The sequence below is a fragment of the Cydia pomonella genome, chromosome 14 (assembly GCF_033807575.1).
Source record: "Cydia pomonella isolate Wapato2018A chromosome 14, ilCydPomo1, whole genome shotgun sequence".
Classification (NCBI taxonomy): Eukaryota; Metazoa; Arthropoda; class Insecta; order Lepidoptera; family Tortricidae; genus Cydia; species Cydia pomonella.
Window position 1 is genome coordinate 9,755,543 of NC_084716.1, and position 23,290 is coordinate 9,778,832.

At 34.2% G+C, this 23,290-nt stretch overlaps 1 protein-coding gene across 7 annotated transcripts in view; it reads right to left on the reverse strand.

Annotated features, from left to right (window-relative positions):
* LOC133524884 (brain tumor protein) overlaps positions 1 to 23,290 on the reverse strand; it is a 518,368-nt gene that overhangs the window by 17,037 nt on the left and 478,041 nt on the right. The window contains exon 4 of one of the 7 annotated variants that reach the window (XM_061861035.1): positions 11,355 to 11,397. The exons of the other annotated variants lie outside the window; for them this stretch is intronic. The gene's annotated coding sequence lies outside the window, so the exon portion shown is untranslated. The remainder of the gene's footprint in view (positions 1 to 11,354; positions 11,398 to 23,290) is intronic. 7 annotated transcript variants of the gene reach the window in all.

Consider the following 23,290-nt stretch of genomic DNA (forward strand, 5'->3'; position numbering starts at 1 on the left):
ATATGAGGCATCATGACCAGAAATAAATTAGTTTTGTCATTTTTACACATGGAGTAGGTTATGCTTTCCTATATATTTTTTTCTTTGATAAGAATTTTTAAAAGCATTTATGTATTTCATTGTTGTACACGTCATGATTTATGTTCAATGCAGCAGTTTTAGTTAAATCTATACGAAATCAGTGAATTGGACAGCACTAAAATGCGAAATAATTAGTACCTATTTATAGACATATTTTTGTCGAAATAAATACCTACGTTTAATGGTGGCAGTGACAGTGTTATACAGGTGACAGTGTTACACATGTTATCTGTAAATTTTACTCCAATTTAGCTAAAATTGTATGAGACTCATAGTTTATTTATGCTAATGAAAGCCTTACAGTTGAAAGCGGGCTAGCATAAAAATATAAGTAAATACAGATACTTATTTAAAGTAAGCTAGTGTACAACAACGTAAACAAGCGTTTTGTGTAGTATATACTTATGTAGTTTTAATAACATGAGTAATATTAAGAGGGTAATATTAAGAGTTTGGACGTGAAAGATGAGATAAATAGAATAGCAGATTCATAATGTGAGCGTAAATTATGGTAAATTTACATGAGCGAATGTAAATTAGATGATAGTACTTCATAATGTGAGCGTACATTACGGTAAATTTACATGAGCGTATGTAAATTGGATGATGATAGTTTTTCATAATGTGAGCGTACATTATGGTAAATTTACATGAGCGTATGTAAATTAGATGATGATAGTTTTTCATAATGTGAGCGTACATTATGTAAATTTACTTGAGTGTAAGTAAATTAGATGATGATAGTTCTTCATAATGTGAGCGTACATTATGGTAAATTTACATGAGCGTATGTAAATTAGAAGATGATAGTTCGACATAACGTTCTGACGTTGCATTATCTTATACCTTTGAACGAGCAATTCTTGTATATATATATAGTTTTCTGTGGTCTCGGAAACGGCTCTGGCGATTTCGCTGAAATTTGGTATATGGGGGTTTTTGGGGGTGTACAGTCGGTCTAGATTAGTCTTGTGTTTGGGAAGGCGCGTGTTTTCGAGTTTTCATGCGTTTTTCTTTCGACGCAGAATGTGGTCGCTGATTTCGTGTTGCTGGCCACTGTCCGTCTGGTCCGGCGGGTTGGGACGCGGACGGCTAGAAACGAGTGTTACGGGTTCGAATCTCGCCCGGTGACTAACCTTTGTTTTTTTTTATATGTTCAAGTTTATATATAATTTTTAATTTTTATTGTTTTGAACAGGTTTGGTTTGGTAAAAAAATGAGCTATGTAATAAGAGAAATTGGCAATAGATGGCGTTACTCTGTGACAAGTGCTGTAAGGTTGAATTCGATTGTAAATAATAATAATTGTCAGTTCACATTTTACTTTTTAAGTTTATGTAGATTATCACCTATTATACGCCACTATATTGCAATGGATAGTTGTAGCCGAGCGGAGCTCGGTCGCCCAGGTACTAGTAATTTTAAATGAGCGTATCTAAGAGATCTTAATGAAACATAAAGAGATTTGTTATGGGCTAGAAGCCTGAAATAGACAATCCTTTTTTTTATTTTTATTAATGAGTTAATTTAATTGGGTTAAATGACACTATACTTATGTATAATGTGACAATGGATTTTGACAGTGTGTAAATTTAAATGCATTGATTCTAAATCACTTATTTAGTATTAAACGACAATATAGAACTTGGAAAGAAGTTATGATAATTAAACTCATGCAGAGTCTGTGTAAAATTGCTGGTCAATCGTATGGTCTACTAGTATGATTTAAAGTTACGCAGGTACACGATATATAATAACAATGTGAGAGAGCATTATGGTAGCTTAACATAAGCGAAGGTAACTTAAGAGAAGTTAACTCAAGTTTTTGTATGACAATAATAAATAATATATGCATATAGCATGAGAGCGAGTATTGAGAGTTTGCTGTATACAGAACTATTCAGTGTCAGTGCCAGATGATAGTTTTGTTAAAGACAACAAAGAGCGAAAGAAATATAATTTATAACGAATTTGTTTGTTTCACTGATGAAAATATTTTATCACGTCAGCAGCTCGAACAAGGGTAATTTGCTGCTTAAAAACAGTGAGCAAAATCACATTTTGCTCACCGAGTGAGACAAAATAACATTCAAGTGACCTTTAGAGTCGAATGTCATTTCAACGAGCGGGGCCTAATACAAGTTCGGAATATTTGAACAAAAAAAAAGTGCATACGTAATTCAACGGTATATTGACGGTTTATAATAGACCCCCGAAATAAGTCAGACCGCATCGTTCCAAAACACCCTACGAGTCTTCATTCGTAATAATTAATTAATGAAATAAAAGTTTAAAATTTAATAAAAACACCATATTTTACGTATTTTATTATACAATCAAAACAAGCACTCGAAGAAATATCAAACTTTGCTTTCTTGTTGTACAAATAACTATTGTTCAATCAAGTTATTTAACTTTTGTTGGACGTGAGAGTGCGTCTAAAATTTGATTATCGATTGACGTGAGCATGCGTCATGGAAGTAGGAAATTTTTTGACGTGAGAGTTCGTCTGAAATATGATTTGTACTTGACGTGAGTGTGCGTCAAGGAAGTTGAAAATTATTTGACGAGAGAGTGCGTCTTAAATTTGATTTTTATTTGATGTGAGCGTGCGTTTTAAATTTGATTTTTGTTTATCGTGAGAGCACGTCAAGGAAATTGTTTTTTATTTGACATGAGCATACGTCAAGGTAGTTAGAAGTTATTTGACGTGAGAGTACATCTGAAATTTGATTTTTGTGTGAAGTGAGCGTGCGTCAAGGAAAGTAAACATTAAAGTACGTGAGAGTACATCTTAATATTTTATTTTTGTTTGACGTGAGGGTTCGTCACGGATGATTGAGAATTAGATGAAATTGTTTGTTTTTTGACGGAAGTGTACACATTGAAATTGCGAATTATAAAATGCGAATGTGCGAATGGTGAATTCTGTATGACTAGTTGCTAAAGATTTGACTATGGTGGTCGCGAGAACGCGACGGATGTTTTTTTTAGTCCAAATAAGATGACTAATCTTTTCTTTGATTGTTCATAAATTATATTCTAACGTGACATTGCAAGTAATATTTACAGTATTTAGTACGATGACGAGAATGCAACTGGTTATTGATGGAATGATAATAAAAAAAAAGTAATTTGTAGCTTATATTGATTTTTAATTCCAACAAGCATACGTATGTATTGATTAAACGGAGATACAGAATCACAATAGTGACTTGTGAGAGCTGTAAGTGAAATATGAAAAAAACGGAAGGTTTGTAGCGAACGTTCGTTCTCTTGAAATGGTTCATATATTTTTTTATTTTATATATGGTTGAAATTAAAATAACCCTGAGCATACGCCTCAAATTTTGGAGAGATGAATCAAACGAAGGATGAATTAGTGAAATTACACTCTTATGAAGATAAGAATTATAGATTTTTATCGACGCTGGCAGTTTCACGACTGTCGTGTGTGGAGATATACTTACGCGATTTTTTTAGATATAGAATTTACAGTGGCCTTGTGAGAAGAGAATATAAAGTATAAGTGGGTAAAATGTAAGACAGCGTCTTGATTACAAGTTAGATCGAAATTAAGTTTGATCTCCGTTAAATTCTATAATACAGAGTATTAAATATTTTATTTAATGAAATGAAGTAAAAAAAAAAGTATAACAAAACCTAATGGTTTACATCTACCTAATGATAGATGGTAAAATGAAAAGAGAGATAAGTTATACATAGAAAACATATTGTATGTGTGTGAGCATTGTCCGATTGAAATGGTTAATACTATTAATAGATGCTAAAATGAAGAGAGAGACAAGTTGTACATAAAGAAAAAATATATTTTACAAAAAAAATTGTTAGAATTTGGGGAAGTTTTTCTCTTTTTCTAGGAAAAAACAGTTGTTTGAATTTCGGGTGTTGAGCCAGATGAAGAACGTAATTGAACATGAATGTGTTTAATGCTTGAGCATTGATTAAGGCTCTTGAGTTTGATATAGTGATCCAAAACTGAACTGCAGAAATTTAAACCGTCGTGAGTAATGATACAGTAGCAAGTACGTAAGGTGACTGAGTTCTAACACAGATCGAGGTTTTCTTTCTTTCTTTCGAGTAAAGAGATTTGCCTTTAAGCAGGAAATTGAAAAGTATCGAGGTACCCTAAGTAAGCAGAAGCCGATATACTAGAGAAAAAGATATTGAAAGTTTATACGAGATTGATAAATATAACAGAAATTAATTGTCATTTGACGGGATAAAGAGACTTATAATGGATAGACCAGAGCAGTGTGAGTAATCTTTTTGAGAGGTGGACAAAATGCATAGTTAAAATAGAATAGAAATATTTTATTGACAAACTGTGTACAGGTGATGTCATTACAGACTAAAGTATCAAGTTACCCAGTTTGAACATGAAATTAACTACAAGCTAGTAGTATTTTCATAAATGAATTCTGGGTTTTCTTAATGCAACCAATAATTAAGACACGAAACAGTATTGCAAAAGTTTGCTGTAGTTTGTTAGCTTACTTATAGTAGAACAATTCGTGATTTCTTGTGAGTCGATAGTGAAATGAGAAACTGAAACGTAAATAATGACCCAAACAGTTAAAAAAAAAGAGAGGCGACAAGATAGAGGATAATAGAAGATTTGAAAATATGATGCCTGAAAAAATTTAACGCATATGTTCGAACAATAGGATAACTAATAAATAAGTGTTGAACGTAGTAAAAGAAAGGAATTATTAAAATTATTGAAAAAAGACAAAAACAATAGAGCAGAGAGATTGGGTATGTTATAACATACAGCTGTTTCTTTATAATTGATATCGAGAGGAATATGGAACAAAATAGGAGTATAGAAAGATGATTGTATCCTATCAAATACTTAAAAGACATGACACGATTGACTGATTCGAGTTACCTGATGATCAGGAGTTTATCAAATGAAGTGGATGCTAATAAACCTATCCATGTTTAGTTGAGCTTTTGTAAATATTATAGTATACACGTCGCTTTTTCGATGTAAAAATAAACTTTTGTTCAATTTAATCCACTCAGAACAACATAGTTGACTAAATGACTACGTATACGCAGTCTTGAGGAAAGATACATGTGTTAGAGTTGTAGCTCCTTTTTAGTATCCAACAAGCTAAATATGATAGTATTAAAAATAGTAAAATGAAATTGTGATAACATTTGACATCTTATATTGGCTATGGATGTTTAGTGTTTTTGACTGAATTTTTGAGTCGCAAACTCTTGTGACAGCGAGTTCGTGAAATTGATTAAACTTTTGGGATAATTAACTCGATGTTGTTGATGATCAGTATTAGAAGAAATATCTTTATATGTATATGTGAAATTTTAAATAATTGTTAATTATTTTCATGTTTCGATAGATTAGACGATATTCATATTGCGTTTTGAGATATTGTACAGACATTAGACAATAGAGACATTGTTGTATGAGTATATTTTATGCACACGAAGTTCTAACTATCATAATTTTGAAGTAACTTTAATTATTATTCGAATAAAAAGGTGTTAAATGTATAGAAATGCATTAAATAAGAGATCAGAGGTAATTATCATGGATTAAACGAGATATTCCGTTAAATAAAACTAATTATTATTAATAAAACTAATGAATGCAGATGGACGCATAATGTTGAAGTGATAAGTGCTAACAAATAAACAGTAACAGGATAGTGCCTATATAAGCATATGTATACCTACCTATGGAGATTACCAAAATACCAAATGTTATAGTATAATAAATATGTTTTACTGTACGACTTAAATATAGAACAAATATAGTATAGAGTAGACTTCAGACAGTACAAGAGTATCTCAGGTAAACAGATTTTGAGTAGTCGAGATTGTAAAGTAAACAACAGATCGGACATATTGCAAACGATTTGTTGTATCCATGGGATTTGTGACAAAGGCTAACAAGTGAAAAAAAGTAGGCACTTGAGTGTAGATGATGATAATTGCCCTAAATATAGATTACGTAGGGAAACAGGGAAGATAAAGGAACAATTATTCAGAAAGATCAATAGAGAGACGAATCTTTTGTTTGCAGATTGAATGGTGATTATCTAGAATTGGTTGGAAGTTATATTTACATAATTAACGTTTGAAACTTAGCAAACGCGGTGTTCAGTTCGAACGATTCAATATAATTTGTACTTGTAGTACCTATGGGAGTATGCGTTGTAACAGCATCAGTTAGTAGCGATGTTAAAGTTAGATAATTACGACGGGACAGATAAGATAATTGAGTTGAACGCAAATGTACATGGTCATATTTCGCAAGTTGAAAGTATAAAAATATGATACAGATATCCAGAAAACGTTTTAAACTGCTACGTAGTTCTTGAAATTCAAAAGTGGAAGTAGTAAAAAACGATGTATAATTTATAAAAAAAAAACGAATGAAAAAGAGATGTGAGATTTGACGTATCTGTAGAGTTATTAGTAGCGTTACAAGGTAAATACGCAATAAATTGTATGTAATAAGCTTAATGAGGATAGTTAGTTAATATAGTATTTACCTGACGATAATAACAAGTAACGCCCAAATAAGCTATAGATATAGGTTTGACAGAACAGTTATTTATTTAATCTTTATTGCACAAAAGAAAACCTTATTTATTAAAAGGCGGACTTAATGCCATGAGGCACATTTGGGGTTATTGTCCTTTTAGTAAAGATATATCTGTTATGGTTTGCTAATTATCATAATTTATATTGTTTACAAAAGTAATACAAGATATTGGAAGAAAAAAAAGCTCGTAGAGGTTTAAGGCAAGATAATATTAATAAAAATGTGAACTTCGATCAATGACATGAACAATATATTATGGCATAGATGTAGTCCTAGAAAAAAATATATATATATAAAGAAAAAAATGGATTTTATTGGATATGACAATAATTTGATTTGGTAGTTTCAATCATTGTTTAAATTAAATGAACTTGAGTTTTTAGTATTGACACTTGTCATTTTACATTGATGTCAAAGGCGTATCTAGCAGTGCTTTAGTCACCTTAAAAGCAGTATACGGGAATACGGGAATCTTATGTTAATGTATAAATACAACCAATTATTGAAACTGAAACTTTTGCAAAATGTTTGGCATCCTTTGAAATTTCAAGACACAAAATTTAATTACCTCAAGGACACTTTAGTATCACCCCTAGCAGAGTTGTATAATAGCCTCTGAAAGCGATGTTATTCAAGGTGGCATTTGAATAAAGAAATTGTCGTGTGTTATTGTCATACGAACACCCATTATGAAATGAGTAGTATTATTAACAATCAGAGCAACCTTTTAAATAAAAAAGTACAAAAACTTGAACATTGTTATAGGTATTGTTACCTATAACAATCCAATTATATGTTTATATAAGTTTGACACTTCACGTCCAGATATGGATCCAGAGACATAATATTGTAAATGTGTAAAATTTCAACTGAACTTAATAGTTTTGAGCTGAACACAGGACTAATGACTATAAAGATTGTCACGTCGACTTCAGAGTTAAAGCCATTTAGGGGTTAAATATTATCTCTAACCTGTTGCTACGTTACGTAACGATTAATACATGAATGGAGTAAGATGAAGTCTACATTAACGCAATGTAGTATAATACAATATTGGGTCAAGAAAGGTTTGATTGTTAAATGTAGAACTGAAACAGATAGTGCTGAAGTCGAACCACTTTTGCCTGTAAAACAACGGGTATTGAATTAAATCAAAGACAAGTTTTAACGGACAGAAGTAATGTTTGGTTTTTTTGAGAAACCAAAACAAACTTTATACATAATAAAAACTGAGCTTTGTCTGTTTTTTTTTTAGTTATACGAAATTAACAACAGGTATTAAGATTTTTCATTAACGTAGCAAAATGCTAATGTCACGGCATAGTAGTAAGTTATATGAACAAGGGGAAACAGAAGACCGAATGTCATGATATTATTTTCATGTATCTCATTATAATTTTATTTAACACATTTCCTGATTATGTAAATGTATCAATTGTGATAAGTTAAGTTTCAATTTACTTCATTAGAAACTGTTTTGACGCTTTAAATAATTTTTCACGGTTGGTGTAAGATTTAAATCGATCTAGCTTTTAGTGAGAAGGTTCGTGCGCCGGAGTCATGCACGAAGTTGGATGGCCGAATGTCATGATTTATTTATGTTTACATTTAAGATAGCAGTTAAATAATAATTATACCGTGACAACATTATTATGTTACCCCGATTAATACAGGGGTAGTTGGAAAAATAACATTATACTGAACACGATTTAACATTATGTCAAAACACGGTAGTTTTAGCAGGTGGTGGGGACACGGTAAATGTTGGACAGGCTCGTTCACTTGGGTTGAGGCTGTCAAAGAGGAAGCATCGTAATGAACTGGTTAGGTCAGAGTACCTGCAAGTATCCCGATTGCTGTAGTAGTAATAGTTTAGGGTAACCATGCAATAAGAAGCACCATAATTGTTTAAGTAAACTCTAGTTAAAGTCTAAAATCGAAATTAGTATGGAACTAGCAACATCAAAGCGTTGTGATCCCAACCGCGATCGCCGTCAATTACGCGGCGACCTCAACACGACCTAATTGTCGGATAAACATTCTAATTTAGTCGCCGCAACTATTGCCTACAGGCAATTAAAGGTAATCCATCCATTTAGGATTTAGGAAATAATTAGGCTTTTAGTAATGACGTTAAATCCACGCTAGTGACCGGAGAGCTGGCCAATAATTTGCTCAGCGGATCAGCCTTGTTGCCTTTTCCAGCGGGGCAATGCGGCTAGCTTTTTGGGTGCCCTACCAAGCGATCAAGACTCAGGGGAGCTAGCCGAGGTAACCTTCGTACACAGACAAACGCCAAATAAAAAGTAAAAATATATCGGGATGACAGAAGTATTATTAGTATACTTATTTGTAAGTTTTTAGTTCTTTTCTAATATATTTTTACTTGTGTTTCGTGGTCTTAATAAAGTTTACACCATATTAAAATCGCTTGTAAACAAATAAAACGCAGAAGTATCAATGTGTGTTGTACAGAAACCTGCAGCAACGTTGGCGTGAAAATGTTATTTTTGGGCAAACAGGAGAACCGGGCTTATTTTTATGTCAAGGGCAAAGTAAAGCAAGTGCGTCTTAAAATAACTTACTCAGCGGGAATGGCAGCCGGAGTAGCAAGTCAATTATTAAAATGTTTGTAAGGTTTTAAAGAACAAGATTAAACTATTCGTACAAAATACTACTAAATATACTGTGGTATTAGTTATAAAATAAAATAAAAACTACAGACAGCAAAGGAGTAGTTTAACGAATACCAGCAATTATATAATTTTATACAACTTCAGATTGTGTTTTAATATGAATAAGTATAGCGGATAATGATCATATTCTTATTATTTATGCTCTAGCGACCCCGCCTATTTAACGACAATGAAATTGAAATCATTATTAAATGGAACATAATTTTTGTTTAATATCGTTCGTTTTTAAATCTAACAAATGTAATTCTATTTTCTAAAATCGTTGATTCAAATTTTATCATATATAACATTAATTGCTCGTTTTGCATTAAAAAAAAACCTTGATAAAACCATCGATTGCTTTCACTATTCATGTGTGAATTTGTCACTATTCTTACTAAACCATAAACACAGCGGGAGACCGATCGACGTTAAAATATCGAGCTAAAAACAACAGTTTTACACGAGCGCAGTTGTCTCCGCCCTTAATGGGCAGCAATTTGATCCCCGGGCATTGGGCACCCTAATGCAACCTTCGAAACCCAACACCTCCCTATAACCAAACGTAGGTGTTGTATCTCCGACCCAGCTCCCATGTAATTAAGGTTTAATTTTATTTGTAAGTCGAGTTGAATAAATGACCTTTTTGTTTAATGTTTACTATTACCAAGATAGTTATTCCGTTATATATATTGTTTTGCCGCCGGCATAATAAGATGGTAAAGGCGTTTAATTATAAATAATCACATTATAATAAACATTTTACGTCTTACTAAAGTTGCCTCATAAAATATTTTTTAATCATCCACATCTACTTAGATATAAAACATTTATTATATGCACAAGGGCCGTTTTAATTATGTTTAGTATTTAAAAAGCTTAGGCCCTGGGAAGAACATAGGCTACCCCTACTTTACTTTTGGTAGTGTATCCTAGGGGACGAGACCAAAGCCCACGCGAACAGTTCAGTGTGTACTGAACTACACAGAAAAAAAGTTCGTGAACCAAGGAACATTATCTGGACTTATTAAAAAAAAAACTGTAAGCAACGCAACGAAATGACATCTCTTATTATAGGAGCAGTGTAAAGTAGCAAAGATATTTCAAGGTACCTAATTTGAGAGAATAAAGTGTGCTTAATACTCCAGGGCGGGATCACGTTGTCGGGCGGGATTTTTAGTCCGTAAAACAAATGACACGCAATGTTTTACGACGAGCACTGCTCATCCGTCCTGCTTTAACTGCCTGATAAACTTTTATCGGTTTGGAGATCCGTTAGGGTAACAAACTACTTAATGATTGGCACTGAAAAGAAGCAGTGATCGACGTTTAAAGCCAGGGATAGACTAGGAACAATTGTCCTACGACACATGTCGCCAGCGACATCGGATAAAGTGCCGTGACGTTACCGGACTTCACTCGACATGTCGGACGACATTGCGAGCCTTATATGATGTCGAGCGCCCGACGTCACTGGCGACACGTGTTGTGGGACGATATCTATCCGTCTCGACTGCTGGTTTAAGGTCTTAGCACACTATTACAACTCAACAGCCACTCGACTCAAAATTAAATATTGAAATTAAAGCCTTATCTTGTATGTCCTACAGTACAAGTTTAACATTTAGGTAACTGTCGGGTGGTCTACGCGTCGTCCACTCGTCGTCCACTAAGCTGAACCAAAAGTGAGTTGAGTTGGTGTGGAATTGATATAGTGTGCGAAGACCTTTAAAATGAGGTCGAAGAGCCTGCGTAATACCCTATTATGGTGCATCCACACCGCAGTTAACTTTTGTGGACCTTAAAGGTCGTTGATGCATGCGAAATGAAATAGCTCGTGGAATGCACGCCAATCACCAAGACGATCGTCAAGTTTGTGTGAAAACCAGTTTAAAACCATTTTTTAAAATTACAATCGACATCAAGTTATTTGATTAATATCAGTCTCAGTAGCATGATCCGATTCGTTCTTGACGTGTTTTTAAACGACATTTTACCTTTATAGCCGTCCAGGGAGTCATGTCGAGTCAGGACACTTACCTGTAAAGAAAGGAACCAAATTACTTAATACTTCGACGAGGAAAAAACGCTATTATGCTTTGAACATTTTCCAAAGCTACTTAAATACTTGTAGGTAAAATTTCTTCAATATTGAACGAGCTATGGTTTCCCATGCTTAAGTCTATTGTCTAGTCTAGAAGATTAAAAAACTAATAGATAAAAAGTGAAAAAATCTTTAGAATGATGAAATTTTACCGCAAAACTGCGAATCACGACCTAGCCCAACATTTCGTTGCATACGAGGGGTCGTGTCAAGTGACTGCTTGCCTCTCACTCATGGTTTAGACGAGTGAGCGAGATGTAATCATCATTTGTAAAAACAGCTTGCCCACGGTAAAAAAACTAATTTCAGTTGAAGATTTTTTTAACTTGTATTATTTGATATCGTCACTTTTCTTGTGAAATATGAATTCAATTTCGTTATTTGAATACTTTTATATTAATTCAAAAATACATAATACATATATTAAATCATAAACATAATTTAGTCTCGTTACAAAAAGCTTTCATATTAATAATCACATTGATATACTTTGTTTATGCTTCTGTCCCCAACGGTTGTGAATTTATAAACAAAACAAACAGAAATTCTCGATTTGAATATTCAATTAATATTATCTTTAGTCTTACACGAAAACAAGTGAATCGTTAAAATTGAGACAACGGCTGTTACCGAACTGTTCCGAACATCTGTGTTCGGGAACAAAAGTAATGCCAACGAACGGCTTATACACTGCCCAAGTAATCCGAAAGGCTTTTCTGCGGTTAAATTTCGAACGAACTTTCGCCCTTTCAGTTCCAGGCTTTCCTCATGGACCAACTTCGTATGCACAACTGGTTGTGCCATAAGGAATATTTTTTCGAAATCCTTCCCATAGACACAACTGGTTTATCAAGGATTTTATTTAGTTCCCAATTACACAACTACCTGGCTTGACAACGCGGCCTCTCGTCGCAAAGTCAAAACCATTCGGGGACATTTTTTTCGTGAATATTACTTATTATATACGAATTTATTACTCTCTCTTTTATCTCAGCTTTCTTTTTCAAGTTCACATTTTTTGTTTTGTCAACAACACACGAATGTCCCTTAGAATTTATAACTTCCGAGTCCTAAAACGAATAATTAAAATTTATTAGTAAATTATAATTTCATTTAATAATCTATATGCACTAGAGACGCGGGAGTTTCAGTCTTGTGTTTAAATCCATATCTCATACCATTTTTGGCCAGTGGACATTCAAATCAATTTATAAAAACTATATCTTTATTGATTTTTTTAAATTCCTACTAAAACAAATCGAGTACTGATAGTCGCGGAACAAGGCTACCTTCCCGCCTTTATTATCGACGTACAGAATTGCATCGTCTTCTGATGAAGACATGCTTGTAGTCTGGATTTACTTTGCACAAAAAAGAATATTAAGCTCGTAAGTACAATCACTTTCTTCGAACAAAAGAAATGTTATTCATGATCGTGACGTTTATGATTATTAATCATATTATATACAAAGATAAGTGGGAAAAGTGGCCGTTATCACTGTCAATATCTAAAGAGGATATTAATGTGAAAGCTATCTATTTCCTCTTTTGATTGTAGTTGTGTTGTAAGGAATGGTTAGAGAGGGTTGTGCTTAGAAGTTGGTCCATGAGGAAAGCCTTAGTTGTGCCTTAGTTGTGCCACTTGTGCGTAGTTGTGCCATTAGGAATACATATTTTTAATGGCACAACTAGTTGTGCATACGAAGTTGGTCCATGAGGAAAGCCTGTTCAGTTCGGCGTGGTCAGCTGCATTCACATTTCAAATTGACACGTTCCAAATTTAAATTTTGTACTACGTAACCTTCAATATGTACGTGATATGAGAGTATTATTTTTTTGATAATTTTTAGGTGCTACCTTAACTGAAACTGTACTGTTTTGTGTTGAAAGACAGTTTGTTTATTTTTAAATAGTCTGGCAAACCAATGTGCCAGTAGAAAAACTGAAAAACTAATTAAATATTAAAAAAAATTAAAAATTTGTCGCCATTGTCTACTGTCAAAGTTAGGTTGCCAGACTAAATATATAATTTATTTCGTTCTCGAAAAAAACGAAATGAAGGCAGGAGTTAAAAGTTATAATGTCGAAGTTTAAATTAAAGTGCACTTTGAATATTGAAAGGCTCAACTGGGATCAAAGAAAGTGAAACAATAACTCAAGTATTTCCGCAGAAAAGTTCCTATTAAGTTACTGAATGACGTGAATTTAAACTTCGCAAAGCGGGAAAAAATGCAAAAACCGCTTCGGGCAGTTTGTTTTGGCTCAAATTAAAATTCCGTTGGGCTTCGGAACAAATTCGTGCTTAATTAAGCTAAATAGTCTAATTAAGGGAATTTTTGAAGTTCACGTCGAGAATATGAAACAAAATTTGATTTTGTGATACAAGGATCGAGTTTCTTAATTAAAGTCATCCGAATTCCCTGGCGGGTGCCAAAGTTTTCTTTGGAATTTTCAATTTTCGTTTAAAAACCGTCTATTAGTAACGGTTCTAACGGATCGCGACTTGTGAATTTGAAATTGGATTCAAGAACCTAAAGTAAAATGGAAATTCCTAAATGGATCGGTGAACATAATAATTATAGAAAAAAGAATCGTTTCTTCTATAAATAAAATGTTAAAAATCCTATGATAGGTAATTGTCAACCTTTTGTCGTCTATTCTGTAAATTATGTCATGAAGAACTCTCACGCTTACTTACGCCTCGGTGACAGACGATAAAATCGCGACCAACGTAGACCCGCAGCTCAAATTAAGATAATACCATAATCTTGATAATAAATGTAACATATTAAATAACCAATGCGATAAATATTCATTAACTGCCAATTATTTGCGTCGCTGTAACGTTCCAAATTTCCAGTAAAATAATAACGGGACATTAATCGTGACGACAATTATTATTTATTGGCCCGCAATAATTTGTAATTGGTTTATGTGTTTGGTTTCGTGAACATATTATCCACACACAATAGCGTAGCAAATCCTGGCGTCATTTCGTTTTAATTTAGCAATGAAATAAACTTGACAACACTGATTAATGACTACGTGAGACAAAGTCTAGCAGTAATGAAGATGTGAAATAATAAATAATACCCAGAGGATTTAAGACGGGTACCGCTGAGGCAGGGTGGTCTAGTGGTCAGGACTTTAGCCGCGTAAGCTGAAGACGCGGGTTTGATTCCCGTCTCGGTCACTTTGGTCAATTTTTCTTTATGGCCTGTTTCACAATGTCCACTACTTGCCACTTATCTGACGAATAAAGTCATCGTTGGCGTTTCATCGTAAGCTTATTTGAAAATTGTGAAACGCCAAGTAGCTTATTCAGGACTTTACTTGGACATTGTGAAACAGGCCCTGAGTTTTGGCTAACTGGCAGTTAATTTGTTTGTAGATGTAGATTTACGTATATGCTACAAAATACACACCGAATTTAGTACATAATTGCACACTGCATTGCATTGTGAGCACTGAGGTGCGGTCGGAAAACTCGGAAGTGTCCAAAATTTCCACATGGAAATATTTTGGATTACTCATATTGATGAATGAGAATCGAAATTTTCCATTTCTAAAATGAAAGTATGTTTTGTTTTCTGTGAAGGTCCTGAAATTTTCGAGGACTTATTGGAAATTTTCTAACATATTACTGATGAAGTAAAGTAATTTTGATCCTCAAGGTAACGTATTGATGTCGTAAGTTTTAAGGCCTTAATACGATTGTATGCCGGGTGTGCTCCCGGTACTAGATTTATATACAAACTCAGTCCCGGAACCGGGAATTACACATTCAGTCCCGGGCATTATGAATATTATAACAAAATTTAGCTAAATGGATAGAAAATGAGCCATTCATTATTAAAAAGTGTAATTTAAAAAGATATATTGACATTTAAAAATAAATACAAGGCTCCAAAGTCTAAAAAAAAAAACTTAACAAATAAAATAAGAAAATGAAATGATACATAAACGCAATATTTCAGGGTCTAAATAGCAATTTTCTTGATCTTCCATATATTTAGGACAGGCTAATGAAATGTAACGTCCCATTACAATATAAAGTTGTTAGAGGCGTTTCAATCGTCGAGTGCGAGCGTCAGACTTTAACTCTCATTTCTGTCTTTTGTGTTGCTTAAATGCCATGAGTCCTATATAGAGCTTGATCCTCAGGAAAATCAAGATAGATTGACATTATTTACAAAAAACTGTCAAGTAGCTAATTGTATGCACAAGTACGTTCTGCGTAGGTGCGAGCTGATAGTTTTTAAAGCTTTAGCTATCCGAAGTAACCCGTAAGTACCAAGCAATAATATTTATTGATATCATTATTAAATGCAAGTCGTTTCCACCATGATGCATCATTAAATGATATAATGACGTTTGCCATTAACATTGAAGCTTTATGAGTCCGTGTTACAGGTAATTAATTATAGGAGCTGTATAAAAGCTATATAACAGCAATAAGAGGTACATAAGAGGAGCCTTGGCATGGTTACACATGTTGGGTTATTTGAAAAACTGTTTCATTTACTTATATGTGTACGCTGTACATTTTAGAAATAATTTGTAAGCGTACCTAACCTAACCAGTAACCATCTAAATCAGAGGTAAACCACAAAGCGTATAGTATATCATATATAAAGTACTTTTGACAGCGGGCGTAATAATTACGGTTAATATTTTTAGATACCTATTAGTCCAAATCAGAGTTGACAGCTGTCGTCGCATTGAAAATTATGTTTTATTTTAATGTACACTTAGGTACAACATCCCAGACTGGAATAAACATATTACGCATGCCTAATTCTCTGTTAAGTGCAAGCTTCGTTGAACTTAGAATACTCAGACATGGATAGTTAAACCCATCGCAGAACATTAAAATCGATCCAGCCTCGACGCTAACGGGCATTTATATAAATCACTGCTAAACGCCCATAACTGCGACAAACACCCGACCTGATGCCAATTTTGACATAAAATAAATGGCGACGAATTCGTTACAGTAGAAAAATCGTTAGTCACTTGAAAAAAAAGGAGAATGAATGACGTTCACTCGAGTTGCCAGCTGTTTCCGTCAGCTGATAGAGCGGATATTGGCTGTTAGAGAGACGCCTTCGCCCTCTCTTTCCACTGAATAACGCCGTCCTTATCGGCGATTTTAATTTTTCATTCGTCACCTAATGAGGCCGCTTTCGATTGGGAATGAACTCTGAAGCTCGTAGGCCGCTTGAAAAAGTAGTAAAACTGCGGCAAAAACATTCAAAGATGAGATTTAGGTCAAATGTCCTAGTTTCAAAACTTAATTACAATTTTGTTAAAATTACTTATGCACAAATCGCGTGTTTTGGAACTTGTTACATTAAACCCATTGTAGAACTTGGCAGAATAGTAGTTTTAGATCTCGTTTTGCAATAAAAAAGTATAATACCTTCAGGCTTGCACGCGATTCGAATGCGGACGTCGTGTTCGAAATTTGAACTGGCCAAGTTTATAAGCTGTATTTTTCGGTTCGCATTTCAAAATTTTAACAAAAGGAGTTCGTTCGGAAACAAAGCTCGTTAAAATTGCGATTAACTATTAAGACCGACGGAAAAATGTTGAAATAAATACTATCACGAGTAATAATCTCACCTGTGATTTTTATGTGAATATTCAATTTTCATGCAGTAAATATTGCATGTGAATGTATGATTCGTGAATTGAATTTGAATATTTCCCGAAACCCCTTAAAGTAGTCCATGCGATAAGTGTAAACTAAAATGTTAAAATTAATTAAACATCAAAGGGAATACATTTCAGATTGAAATTTTAATCCAATCAATACAATTGATTATTCAGAAGGCCATTGCATCAGTCGTATTTAAAGTATCAAAACTTTTCGCTTGTTTGGACTTTATCCCGTCCTACTAAAATTCGATTTCGTATGCATAAAGCAAAATTAAGTCACGGATTTTAAGAGCTAAGTTTTGACAGAATTTCGCTGGAAATTTGCGGTTTCATGCCGCCGTTTGTAAAATTAAGAAGGTTTAATATATAATAATGGACGCCCTCTGGGAGGGGAATGTTTGCTTTGACAAATTGCTAGCCATTAGTCAAATATTAAAGGATCCCTTATGGATACAATAACAATTCATGTACATACTTGTAATAATGTGACCTACCAACGTCCGCTAGTGAAACGTGCATGGTTCTTTAGTTTGCCCTTTAATTTACATACGTCCTGGTAGGTAAGGTACTAAATGTTTAGTGTCAAATAGAATCCATCAAACGTCTGTTAATCAAGGGCAAAATGGCAACTTCTTAAAACTTGGTGCCGGATCATTAATGAATTTAACTAGGTGCATTGAACAAAAAGGTCTACTTTTTCAGGGACGGCATACGTATGGCAGCTAACTAAATAACCCGCAGAAATCTGAATTATATACCATTGAATTTAAAGTTTAGTTGGCACACGTTATTATGCCATATATCGGCTTCTTAGCTTTATCAGAAGCGTTATAGGACATTGCGTATTAAGGGCGGTAAACTAGAATTTACGAACAAGACTTAATTAGCACGAGTTCGTATTTGTATCGCCAGTGGCACACACAATGTTTTTCATCACACTCGTGAGGAAATAACTAAATTTTAAACGAAATAATTCCTAAATACGGTGACATTTCAAACATTCGTCCGCCATATTGCCATTTTTCAGTTGGCATTGAGTCACATTGCCCCTCCTCACCTCCGACGACTCCAGGCGTTAAAGAGGGAGGCTGAGAAGATCACGAATAACGCCGTAATGCCTGCCCACGACGAATTCTGCCGCCCACCCCTTCGGCGATTAAAATCCCGGAATCCACCCTGTACTGCAGCTGAGTGTCTGAGCAGCTTTAACATTTCGGATAGGTGGAAAGCGGATTGGTCTGCTTCGGCAACACAGAACAGCCATATATCCGACCCGACTAAAAAACCACAAGGGTTCGACCTTCCTCGGAAAATCTGGTGCCGCCTGAACAGGCTGAGAACCGGACATGGCCGCTGCAATTCAGCCACACACAAATGGGCATGGACGGCTTCCCCACTTTGCGAATGCGGAGAGGAAGAGCGACCATCGAACATATTTTCCAGCGCTGCCCACTCCACTCATATCCTGGGCCTGCTGAGGACCTAAACACCGTGACACCTGACTTAGTTGCCTAGCTTAGCAACCTCAAGGCTACACTCTGATTGCCCTCAATGTATATATAATGCCATACGATTAAATAAATTGCCATTTTTGACAGGTTAAGCATCAAAGGCAAAGACCTACCCCATTTAGCCTTGATTGGAAATTGTGTAAAAATATTTTAAACGGCTATTAGCTATTAAATTAATCAAATTAAATATTTATAAACATAATGAAAACAAATATTTATAAGCGTCAGTATTTTAAAAAGAAAACTCATTATACCTACTTCAAAAAACATTGACATGAAATAAAATAAAATAAACTATTACGCCTATGGGCATAATACAGCTCATTCCATCTCAGTATGATGGCATAAAATAACACCGTTTACGAGCAAATGTGATGAAAAAAAAATAGCGTCACGTACCCGACACTATTCTGAAATACCTCAATAGGTAACCTTACTTCAATAGGTATACATTTTGTAAAATTCGCAAATTAAAATCTACATTCCTATATTCCGTATCGCAACGTATTATTTGAGGACAGTAAACGATACGAACACGAGTTGACCGGCATTTCCTATTTAAATAAGGTAAAAGCAATCTTCGGGGTTCGAGAAGCCTACTAGATCCCTAGGGACGTTACTGCATTGCGGTGGATTGCCCGCGGTGCACGCAAAACCTCCATTACGTTCAGTTATTGATAACATATTTATGATAGGATATAGCTCTAGAGTGTAATATGATAAATTAATATGTATTGAGGTCTCAGATTTACGTCACGGTCCTCCTACTCACGGTCACTGGTCATCCTATAGTATTCTATTTTAAACTTTGCATATAAAGAAGTTATAAGTCTCTGAATTCAAAATTTTCCGCGTGAATTTCTCTATATTCACAGAAAGCTCTATATGCTCAAAGTTTGAATCGAGGAATAAGTAAGTTTGATAAAGTACGCTCGAAGTCTAATGAAATAAGGTTCAGTTTCAAGTAAATTAAATGCACATGGGGTTAATTGTAGAATGATGCATAATTTGCATTCAGGTCATTTGACATGCAATTTTCTTTGTAAACTCGAATGTTAAATATGAAAATTGCACAGCTATTCACGTTCCGTGAATTGATGGCATTATTCATACTAATAATTCATATTAGCTTATTAACTTCGCTATTATTTCATTTGCGACGCCATATATCTTGAGGGGAAAAAATCTTCAACGGAAAATAGCTGCAAAAATTTTCGTCTGACAAAATGAACTGGGAATTAAATCATGTTGGCCAACATAATGATATTCGTTTCAATTTGTTAGTCTCTCTCGGCACAAGCCAAACAAGTACGAAACCCCGGACCTTCCGTTTTTGCTCAAAATTAAAGGTTCAGTACCTGTACATTTGTATGGCAAACATTGCATGTATGGTGCGGAGATTTGGTACAAAATACTGATAAGTGTATAAGTAAATGGCAACGGATACTTGGTTATAAATACCAGGTAAGTTAGGTATTAAATTCTGTTGAATTATTAACTTACTCATCTACCAAACTATTGTATACCCACAGTATTATCAGAATAACTTTATAACGCATCTGACCAGTTTCCAATTTTGAAAGCCATTTCAAAGTCAGTTTTCATTTCTTCATCGGCATTATTAAAAATCAGAAGGCATATCTAGTAAGTAGGTATACCTGTTACAAATCCTTTTGGCTCGTAGGAGTGGATGGTCTGGAGGAGCTTACCCCTAGATGATAATGCTTTTTTAGACATTTATGATGCAAACAAGCCGAGCCGACTTAGGCGGACGATGAAACCTTAAGCATATAAAAAGGTTAACTGGAAGAGATCCCTCAAAGAGATAAGTTCGCCTTTGTACTCCTTACATAGTGTACTTTACTTATAATCTTTAAAATGTATTTTTGTACAATAAAGAGCTTACTACTACTACATATATTCGGCCGAGTGGATCTGACATCCGATTTTAAATCCGGAGGTCAAATCCTGGCTCGTACCAAGGAGTTTTTCGGAACTATGTACGAAACACCATGTGATATTTACCACTTTTCAGTGAAGGAAAGCATCATGAGGAAACTTGCATACATCCGCAAAGTAATTTAAAGGTGTATGTGAAATCTCCAACCCGCGCAAGTGTGGGGACTATAGCCCAAGCCGTTTCAAGAGGCCCATATGCATAGCACTGGTGGTACGAGTATATAGGCTGAATTATTATTATATTTACATTTTGAAGAAATTGTCACCTTCCTGCTATGGAAAATTATATGATTTTATTTAATTTTTTGGTGTTCTACTTATAGTCATAGTTATTTATTTTATAAAGCCAATTTACAAGTCAAAATTAATAAATAACATTAAATTATTACTATACAGTATATACATAGATGGATTTTTTCTGTGATAAAAAACCTCGTTAAGTTTCAAAGTCTTACTTGATTTCCTGTTACCCCCTTCTTTGAAATAAAAAAAACCTAATCTAAGGAAACTAGTTTCACAACTGAAATTAGCAATTATAAAATAAATTAAGATTTCATACAACTTCAAGTTGCAGACTTGTCTGAGATTGTAATAAGAATTGTTCCTGTGATTTTAATTGGGGTTTTTGCTGTTGAAATGAGTTTAGTTAGACAGAAATAAACATCTGCAGAAACTAATTTAACAAAGTAATGAATATAGAAATGGTACAGTCATCATGAAAATTCACCAGACTGCGCGTCAAAAGTATCTACATTTCTCTAATAACTTAACAAAAAGAGATATGTACTGTCACAGATAGGTACTTTTGACCGCGGTCGCGAACTGGGAAGTTAAATCCCTATTTGGAAAAGTAAACTAAAATGCCAGATACTTTTGGCGCATTATTTCATCCTCTACTATTGATGCCGACTGTACAGTAAATAAATAAATAAATAATAAATTGTTGGGGACAATCTAATCAAAACTATCTCCACACCAAATTTCATCTAAATTGGTTCAGCGGATTAAGCGCCAAGACGTAACAGACAGGCAAAATCGTTTGGCAATATAGAAATAGAGTGGGATAACCCCTTTGTTGATCGAGAGGGATTCATTTATGTGTAATAAAGAGGTATGGAAGTATATTTACCGTCCCATTCTTATAGATGGATGCGTTTTTCTCGGGAAAACTTATCTGACCAAAACCATACTATACTATGTACAAAAAGTAACTTCAATAATGTAATGAACGGGGCTTTGCAATAAAACGCTACTAAATCTAACACCTTACTTCCTAAAACAAACGTCAATTAGGTGCAAATACATCACGTAGAGAAAACGTGAGGGCGAAACACCTAATCCTAAACGTTTCCGTCTCTCTCACACTTGTGCAGAAAGTGAGACATAAGACGAAGTTTCGGAAACGTTGGCCGATTCGGATAAAACTGCAATAAAACTTCAATGTAAACGCAGTTAAAAGTAGATTTAGTCCAGGTGGGGTTAACGACAATGTAATGTTACGAGGTTTGTGGAAAAATAATGCTTATAACTTGTAGGATACGATGTAGAATTTAAAATCGTTCTGAATAGTATATTCTTGAAGAGCATATTGAAGAGAATATACTCTAGACTTTTTATTACGACCTCAAAACGTAGGTATTATGTGGTGGGATAAATGGTTACCCTAATTAACTACACAGGTAAAAGTATTTATTTACAATAACAATATACATAATGGATACGAGTATATACAGATGATTACTATAACTAGCTTATATCTAAAATATGCTCTTGAGGTAAAGTTACTACACAGGTAAAGTTTCTTCTGTTATAAATTTATTTATAAAGATAAGATATGATAACCCTGAAAAAATATTTAGTTTATATCAGTGTCAAGTACAAATAGAATACTTAAGTATAATCTCCATACAACGGCTTAATTAAAGTCTGTATTTTGACCACTGACATCAGAATCACACTGCTATTTTTTAACTTAAAAAACACAAAAATGGACATAAAATTTAACCACAGGCGCTGTGACAAGTTAAAAACATTACTGAGACGACAGTTATTACAGACACAACGGTATACTCGTAGTATGACAAAATAGCGTCATTTATAATAATAAGGTACGCGGCGTTTTACGTTCTCAATTCTCATTCAGAAATTTTCAGCAAGTACGAACCTACGAACGTGATAGTTTCGAAACGAAACTCTTGAAGCACTTTTAGTAGAATATTCAGAATAAGTTCTTATTTAACTTGCTCTCTGTAACTTCGGGTTCGGTGAAGTCAATCTTGAGCCGCTTCTCGACATCCTGTCAGGGTTCTGGGCCCCATCTGACTTCTTAAGGCAGATTTATGTGGTAAAAAATTTAGGTCGTACAATTTTTTGCAGTACATATCGGTAACTAGCACTACACGTGCGTATGTGGAAAATTTAAAGGGTCATATGTATTGTAAAACGTTGAACAATACACGTGCGAAAAGGTAATTTGCACTTGTGTCGTAATATACTAATGGTAACTGCTTAGGAATAGTGCGAGTACAAGTGTAGTTTACAAGATGAAATATTTTTCTCGTGCGTGTTACTATTATCGTATGTTCGAGGCGGGAAACCCATGTAAACTTTACTCTAATAGCTGATACCCTAACAGTTTTCACAGGCTGGCATTAAGTTTTTTTAATTGACTACCTAGATTTTTTTAAAGACAGTTAAC